Here is a 9,515-nt window from a genome sequence, read left to right on the forward strand (position 1 = left end):
GTGAAACGTTTGTCTTTTTCTCTCAACAGCGAATATGCAGCACTCTTTTGAAGTGATAGTATCCTTCAGAAAAGACACCTTTGGGAAGAGGACCACATCTGGATCTGACCATGCAGCTTTCTGCCCATAATTTTCTGAATTTGGAGAGAAGAATCCTCTGAACATTTGACTTTCAATTCTCCTTTTATTGCTCTTGTTTTGATTCAAAACTTTTTTTCTCAAATGCTTGCACAATTTGGCAGAATTCAATTTACATTTTCTCAGGTCCAATAATAACTCAGTTCCTTAACAAAAGAATGATATGGCCATCAGGAAGCTACACTCATCTGAAGAGATGCCTTTAAGTTAACTGAATAGAGCACTGAATGATTATTTTTAAGATCTGAGATCATTCCACTTAACAGGATTAATTTTTTTCCTGTTTATCCATATTTGAAAAATTTTCCATACACTATATCTATAAATTTTTCATTTATACTGTTTACATGAAATATATTTACAACAGTTCCATGTAAATTTGTCTGCTCTCTCCCCAGTGTCTGCTGCTCTAGTGTAGATCTTTACTGCAGTTCCCCAAACATGCCTAGCTCTAATTCAGGATGTGGTAGAATCCACTTCTGATGGATTCTTCTAGTTTGCCCAGATTTTGGTTGCTAGAAGATAATGATTTTCCAGGTAAAACTGGAACTGGAAGTTGAATATTTTAGCTTCAAAACTCGGAATGCTAAAGAAGTAATAATTTCCATAGAAATGCACCACTAAAGAATTTAATGAACTTTGGTAGTTCTTTTCTGACTGTAGACTTTAGTAAATCTTGAAAGCTCTTACTACACTAACCTTTCTCTTGAATATCCAGGATGTGTTGTTGGAAAGTTTGATGATTCTGAGAGACTTTCATAAGAGTGCGTTTAGTAAGTAAATAGGGATATGCTGTACTTTTGGAGATTCTAATTGAGTAGATTTTAAATGTTTTCATAACAAAAATGCTGTGCTGGCTAGCTTCAGTGTCAACTTGACACACATAGGTTGAGGGAGCCTCAATAGGGGAATTTCCTCTATTGGACTGCCCTGGGCCATGTCTGAGGGGCATCTTCTTGATGAGTGATGTGGGAGGGCCCAGCCCACTGTGGGTAGTGCCACCCCTGGACACGTGGGCATGTGTTGCATAAGAAAGCAGGCTGAGTATGGGCCAGGGGAGCAAGCCAGTAAGCAACATTCATCCATGGCCTATGCTCCAGCTCCTACCTCCAGTTTCCTGCCCTGAGTTCCTACCTTGGGGTCCCAGATGAACTGTGACCTAGGATATGTAAGCTAAATAAACCCTTTCCTCCCCAAGTTGGTAGTGGTAGAGTATTTTGTCACAGCAATGAAAAACAAACTAGGACAAATGCTAACAATATAAGGAAATGTACATATTAATTAGCAGAGCTTAATCACTTTGCAATTTGAGATATGTTTTAAGTAGTAAATATAACAGTATTACCAACATGAGTAAAAATGAATAAAAATATATTTATTTATAAAATGAAATCACACATTACCCTACTTTAAAACCAATGAAATAGATTTTACATTAATGTATTGAGATGCAGTTCTGCTGACCTTGTCACATTCAATTTCTGCCTGGTGTCTTCACTGCCTAGACATGTGTCCAGTTTTTAAGGTTTCTCTGTTGCTTCTCAGACAGTGTCTTTGAAAGAACATGCACAAACAAATCTTCCTACTTCAAAGGCATCATCTCTTTGGACAGTGAATATCTATATTCTCAGGCAATAATTTCACAGTAGCAGTTTTCTCCTCCTCCTCCTCCTCCTCCTCATTATTTTGTCACTAAAAATTCTCTGAAAGTATGACTTTTAAGGACTGGCTACTAAGTTATGTCCTTAGCATAAAAACAGATTTTACCAGCTTTATGTAAAATATAAGTACTTTAAATAAAGATAAAAAGTTTTATTTACTTCAAAATGCGCTTTGTAAGCAGCTACATTGTGTTTTATACATAAGCTCTTAGGAATAGATAAACAGAAGAGGCTTTCTCTTAAGCTCCTGCTTGTCCACATTGTGGGTTTATGCTTATAGACTATAAAAATGTGTGGGGCAAGGGTCCTGAAGTATTTTGGAACCAGAAATTGAAAAAGTCTTAATTTCTTTGGGAGTGAAATGGTCTTGGGATATACATTTAAAGAATAAAATAGTTAACTATTTTTTCCAAAATTGGCAAGAAATTACTCAGAGGAGGGAGAACTCATACATTAATGCGTAGCTAAGAAAAACCATTAAATTTTATATCCTCTCTCCTTGTTTACTCTCCCCCTCCCTCCCCAGTTAAACTACCGCCATTTCCCCCATTTTTCATTGATAGTCCCTGTCTCCTGCTGTCCCCGCTCTCTTGACTTTCTTCTTCCCTTTACCCCGTGGCTCCTTGTATGTCCTTCCCTGTCTAATTCCCCATTTGCCCCATTTCCCCCTTGGTAACATCTGTTTCCTACTATGTCCCTCCCTTGGGCTCCTTCCTCCCCTTTCCATTTTCCTGGGTCCTGCTCTTACATCAGGTTACATACTGACAATATAAGGGATTGGTGCTAGGATCCACACATGAGCAAGAACATATGTCACTTGTTTTTCTGAGTCTGTGTTACATCATAGAGTATAAAACTACTCCCCTGTTAGATAAAAAACTGGGAAGGGAATACCCACAGAAAACACAGGAGGACTCTGCCAAAGTAAAGTTTATGGTGTGTGGGGGGGGCTGTCGCATGGGGCTGGTGTTCAGCTGGGGAATGAAAGCAACCGGCTAGGTGTTGTTTTGTATAGACAATTAGCATTTGAAAGTTTTGTGAAACACTTAATAAGCCTGGAGACACTGTTTAGTAGATTTCAAAATAATTAGGGTACCAACATATAAGGACTTTGAATGTATTATCTAAATAGTTATAAATTTGTACATGTGTATTTTGATTAGGCATGCCAAAAATAAAACATAATTCTTGTGCATAATAAAACAATGAGAAAGGAGAAAAAGCTAAAGTGGCCACAGTTGAAAAATTGTTTTGATACAAACAATACATGAAAACAATGATCACAGACACACATAACACAATCATATTAAACCCAGATGCACCAAAGAGTAGAAGACAGAAAGCTTATATCACTAACTCTTTAACATTTAAAAAGACCTAGCAGTCTAAAAGAATGTGTTAAGTTTGACATATAGCTTTGAAGTAGCATGTTTTCCATTTTAGGAGCTAAATACCTAAGAACTCTAACAATACCTCACAAGGAAGGCATGGAATAAGTAAAGTAACTTGTCGAGGTAGATTCTACTCTTGCATAAAGATATTTAAAGAAATCTGCTTAAAGAGAGAAGAGCTCAGCTGTTGCAGACCATCAGGTTCAGGGATGCACCAGGGCCTTCCCTTGAACAAAAGTCTTACAAGGTGTGTTGGCATTAAAAAATTAGAATTTCTTGTCATAAAGCAAGTTCTAAGTTTTACAGGTTTTGAAAGAGAAGACTAATATTTAATGTTTCTTACTGAGGGAGATGCCTTTGTATATGAAACCCAGCAGTGATAGGTTATTAGCATAACATAAATCAAAGGAGACAGGAAAGACAAAAATGAAGCATTAACACTTTAGGTTAAGAATAAATAAAATCCAGGGCTGGAGAGATGGCTCAGCAGTTAAGAACACTAGTTGTTCTTGGAGAAGACCCGAGTTTGAATCCCAGCTCCCACATGGCGGCTAACAACTGCCTGTAACTCCAGTCCCCCGGGATCCAACTGCTTCTTCTGACCTCTGCAGGCATTGCATGACACAGGTGCATTTACCTACATGAAGGCAATACATGCAGACACATAAAATAAAAATAATAAAATAAAAGAATAAATAAAATCCAAATAGTACTGAAAATAATCTCATTTAGTTAAAATAAAGAATAAAATCCAAATAGTACTGATATAATCTCATTTAGAAACAGGTTAAAATAATGTTAACTTTAAACTCCCATTGTGGCATTACATCCTTAGTCTGTTATAAAAATGCCTTGACCTTGTTATAAGCCAGTAGAAACTGCTAAAATCTCTTGCTTTTCTATGATCTGATCACGAATCCAAGATGAAAACCAAAACAAAAATCACAAGAGGATTATGGCATGTGGTTGAACATCCCTGGTTTGCAGCTTCAAATGCCCTGAGACAAGATAGTAAAATAAAGAAGTTTACCTGCCCATTTCAGAGCACCTGTAAAAAAAATTCCACATGACCAAGAAATAAGTTATTAGAATTTGGGGGTTCTTAGTGGTCATCAAGATGATATGGGGAGAAAAAGCGTCCACTAAAGGTTTTTCATTCTCACTAATAAAAGAATTTACCAAAACAGAATCTTTAGGACAAAGCCATGATGTAATGAAGCTTTAGAGCCTGCATGGTAGTCAGATACTTGGCAGACTGGCAGCCAGATGGCAGGGAGTAGAAAGCTTTAGAGAAAATAAAAGGAGTACAAGATGCTGGGCAATCTAAAGCGTTAACAAAAGCATGTTAAAAAAGGATATAAAGAAGAAATTTTTTTCTGAAAAATTTAGAAAAGCAGGTAGAATTACACAGGCCTACACATTTGCAGCTGGTTTAGAAGCAGAACAAAAGTTATGGGAGGAGGAGAGGACAAGGATCTGGAGCATTTTACCTGTGCAGGGAATTCATAATTAGTTAGAGAGAGGAGGAGAGAGAGCCTAGAATAAAGGATGGAAGCAAAGGAGACCTAAAATTGGATTGAATGCTATCACAAATCATGCCAGCAAAGTGAGGAAGAAAGACACTGGAAGAGGACAAAGACAGGGAGAATGATGGAAGACAGAGAACCTTCCAAGCCCATGGCAAAGGAAGGGAAAAGGAAGTAGTGGCATAGTGGCATTGGGCCCAGTGGGAAGCCCCAGGAGCTCCCAAGCTACCTAAGTCTTACTGACAAGGAAGAGGAGAGGGAGTAAGAGAGAGAGACAGAGAGAGACAGAGAGAGAGAGAGATCCACAGCTCTGTGTGAGCAACGAAGGTACCTCAGGGCTTAATCAGTGGTGAGTGCAGGAGCCAGTAGCCAGTGGAGTCTTCCCCTGAAACCTCGACCTCCAAGAGCTGCGAATCCAAGTCATGGCACCAGATGTTAGATTAAAAACTGGGCAGGGAATAGCCACAGAAAATACAGGAGGATTCTGGTAAAGTTTATTGTGGGTGGGTGGGGTGGTCCACAAGGGGCTGGTGTTCAGCTGGGGAGTGAAAGCAACCAGCTTAGATGTTGTTTTGTATAGACAATTAGCATTTGAAAGTTTTATGAAACAATAAACCTGGAGACACTGTTTAATAGATTTCAAAATAATTAGGGTACCTGTTTATAAGGCCTTTGAATGTATAATCAAAATATTTATAAATTTATACATATGCATTTTGATTAGGCATGCCAAAAATAAAACCAATAAATCTTCTCTATTGAGATCTATTTGAGCTTTCAAATGTGAAAGAGCACATTCGGAGTCCTGTTATGGTAGCTATGTACATGTCTGAAGAATTGTTCAAATCCCTCAGGCCTATGAGTCCTGCCTGCTCGTCCTGCCATCACATTACAATGAAGTTCATGGGAGAAAACCATGAAGAAAAAAAAAAGGCCAAATTCATTTTCGATCCACTTGTTTCCTAAAATTTTAAAATAACCACACAGCTTATAAAGTTGTCTTCCAAAGCAATATTTTAGAGACATGCAAAGAACTAGCATGCCTGTTTCATGTGTCAGATGGTAATGATTAGTATTTTTACAGACACAAGTTCATTTTACACACTTTCATACATTAGTAGCCATGATTCTCACAAATAAATCCTTACCAGGCAAACTTATTCATGGCACTTTAGAAAGAAGGAAAATAAGCAGTGAGCAGTCTAGGATTTGCACAGAATTTATCTGGACTCTGCTCTGGGGTTGCAAAAACTGGCTTGCTTAGTGGTTACAACTTGTTTGTATTGCAGTGGACCAGGATTTGGAGCGCAGCACCCACCACAGGTGGTTCCTAAGCATCTGTAACTCCAGTTCCAGTTGTTCTGATTCCCTCTTCTGGCCGACGCATGCACCTGTAAGCAAGTGGTACACATACAATCAAGCACACACACATATACAGAAATAAAAAGCAAAAAAAAGGTCCCATCGCCTGCTGGGCATGCGCATTGCGACCCCCCCCAGATAGTTGTGCAAATATGCAAGGAGTCGGGGAGGGTCCTTGGTGGTCTTGGAGCAGACCACGTATGCTCCAGGTGTGCAGGGTCCAGGGGAGCAGCCAGGGGAGCCTGGGGCACAGGTGTCAGAGGACCCCAAGGACACCATCTGCTGAGACCCTGCCCTAGGTGTGCACCTGACAGGGCGGGGAGGGGCTGCAGGCCTGGACTCCCAGGCGAGGGGCTCCTCCCTGGGCGCAGGGCGGTGGGCGGGAGATTGGCAGGCTGCAGACCCAGTGCCTAGGCACGCGGCAGAGCTCCACGAGGCCTGGGTTCGAGGACAGCCTCTTTCTGGTCCGCTGGCCCCAAGGCTCGGAGCCTGGCACTGGGGACTGTCCTCCGCAGCAGTGTCCCTTGTCCGGAGCGCTCCTGATTGCTCAGCCCGTGGATGTGACTGTCCCGCAGCAGAAGCCTCCTGAGCCTCTCCGTGGGCGCCCAGGCGCCGGTGCTCCAGCGGTGGACGAGCAACAGCTGTATCCGGTGCAGAGTACATGGGGACCTGAGGAGCCCGGCCATGTAGAGGCCAATGGACGGCTGTAGGGTGGGGCGGTGGAGGTGGGCGTGCAGAGCCCTCCGGGCTCAGGCCTCTCCACTGCTCAGACCCTGGCTGCTCCTCAGGAAGCCTCTTCAGAGACCCCATGGGACCCTCGGTCATAGCAGCAGCAAAGAGGATCATGCTGAGGGGCTGCCCTTTCTCCAGCCACCGGAGGATAATCAGGAAGCTGCGCAAGTGAGTCTTCAAAGGACGCCTGCTGTCCCTTGGGATGAAGGGCACAACACCCAAAGTCCCCCAGCGCCTGCAACCCACTTGGGCACTTGGAAACTGTGAGAAAACCACATCCTCTCAGTGACTCCAGACCCAAGGATCACACTGACAGACTTATTTGAAAATGTCTATGGGTCTTCAATGAAGAAGAGAGAACATCAAAGGCTAGAGGTGACACTGAGCTTCATAAACCACTTAACAGTATCACTGTTTCAAAGATCGCAGCTGCCTGTACCTGAGTACTCTGAGATCTCAGAGTCTGGAAGAAAATAAGAATTGAGCAGGAACTGAGCACCAAGAGAGCCTCACAATATACAAACAATCCAGATAACATTCCTTCTTTGTCTAACGGAGCTGTTGAGAAATTCCTCACACTGTGTCTGCCTTCTGGGAACCCAACCCACAGCTACCAAAAGGAAGGTCATAAACGGGTACCATCAGCATCACTGTATCTTCAAAAAAGAAAGTTGCTGCAAGCTCCAAGTATTCCTACAAAGGGGGTCACCTCAGTGACGAGACTCACATGAACTAATACCTAAATCTAGCAAACATGGATTAGAACACATATTTGGAAAAGGAAAAGAAGCAATTCCAAACAGTTGTAGCAAAAATGAAATGTAGTTGTCTTTAGACATTACAGCTTTTCAGATCTGCTCAAGTGCTCACAGTAGGTATCCAGGCTCATGAGTGAACATTTCTATGCTGCAGAGGATTTAAAACCACCCTGGACAGATTCAAAGACGTTCTTCGTGCAATTCGGGTGGACTCAGTAAACAAAGCAAGAACAGCTTTGCTCACATGTCAGACAACACTTTTAGAGATGGGCCTCACTTTCAACATAGAAACTGAAAATGCACAGAATTTACATTTTTAAGGGAGGAGTTGGAGGGGAGGAAGTGGATGTGGATTTGATCAAAATACCTTATATGCAGGTATGAAATTCTCAATGTTTTTAAATTTGAAAAAAAAATTAAAAACACACAGGAGTAAGATCAAAATACCATGATATACATGTATGAAGATATTATAGTGAAACCCATTATTTTGTTACTTATAAAAAAGGAAATTATGAGACTGCCAGAGAGTGCCAGGTTCTGGCTTCCCTCTGGCCTCCAACTACCAAAGGACCCGAGAACCCAGGAGACAGCCTGACAGAGCCCAATTCTGCCTCCACATGGTGGTGACCTTCCCCTAATTGTTCCATAACACCCCCCTACCTGGGATTTTGTAAGACCCCTCCCAAGTCTTTTAGATAGACCCACTGAAGGGGCACTCCAGTTGCCTCACCCTGTGGTTCCTGTTCAGCATGGAAGGAGCCAGAGCTGTGTCCCTATTCCCTATTGGCAATTTGGGTAACCACTTCAGAGGATAAGAGTAGGAGGTAGGAATTGGCTAGGCAGTTAGGGTAAAAAGACCCCAAAGAAATGTAGCCAGTTTCTTGGCTAAAAGTCAAAATGTCCTTGGGCCTGTTAGCAACATACTCTGTTCCGAGGCCAAAACTGTCAAAAGTATTTGGGAGCTTGTATCTAATCCTTAAATGATTTTAGGGTTGAGCCGGGAATGGTGGTGCACACCTGTAGTCCCAGTACTTTGGAGGCAGAGGCAGGCAGACCTCTTTGAATTCAAGGCCAACCTGGTCTACATAGTGAGTTCCAGGACAGCTGGGGCTATAGGGAGACCCTGCTTCAAAAAGACAAAAAAAAATAGATTTTAGGGTTACCTCTTCAGTGGGGGAATGTTGGAGGGGAGGGAGTGGGCATGGATTTGATCAAAACACCTTATATACATGTATGAAATTCTCAACAAAGTTTCAGTAAAAAAAAAATAGACCAAAAGTTCATTGAAGACAAAAAAAATTCTTTTGAATACTTGGTCAATAATCATAGAATTTTAAAGCTGAGCTTTAAATTCTTTTCTGAAATGGAAAGTTTTCTTAAATGAGGTCTTTTATTCTGATTTTATACCTCTCTCTTGTCTTAACTGGGAGGCTCTAGTTCCTAATGCTAATGTCCTTATGTGTGGGCTGGCTGCTGCCTCACAGGACTGTTTCAGAACAACAAAACCCAGCTTTTTTTTTTCGGTCTTTTTAAAACAGGGTCTCCGTGTAGCCCCATCTGGCCTGGAACTCACTATGTAGACCAGACTGGCCTTGAACTCACAGAGATCTGAGTGCCTTTGCCTCCCAAGTGCTGGGATTAAAGGTATGCACCCCCATGCCAGCAAAACCCAGTATTTTTTTAAATATTGTATTTATTATTTTTATTTTTATGTGTATGAGTGTATTGCCTGCATGTATATGAGTGCACCCGTGTCATACGATGCTGCAGAGGTCAGAAGAGGGCTTAAGATTCCCCTGTAACTGGAGTTAAGGACAGTTCATAGCTGCCATGTGGGTGCTGGGAATCGAACCCGGGTCCTCTGCAAGAGTGGTGTTCTTAACTGCTGAGCCACCTCTCCAGTCCCTAAAACCCTATTTTTACAGTAAATATTTTGTTGTTCCT

General features: G+C 41.7%; 1 pseudogene; it reads left to right on the top strand.

Moving 5' to 3' along the window:
* The first annotated feature begins 6,101 nt into the window (after positions 1 to 6,101).
* On the top strand, positions 6,102 to 7,888 carry LOC115067019 (annotated as a pseudogene).
* Positions 7,889 to 9,515: the final 1,627 nt, after the last annotated feature.

The sequence above is a fragment of the Nannospalax galili genome, unplaced genomic scaffold, assembly GCF_000622305.1.
Source record: "Nannospalax galili isolate Female #2095 unplaced genomic scaffold, S.galili_v1.0 scaffold1365, whole genome shotgun sequence".
Taxonomy (NCBI): Eukaryota; Metazoa; Chordata; class Mammalia; order Rodentia; family Spalacidae; genus Nannospalax; species Nannospalax galili.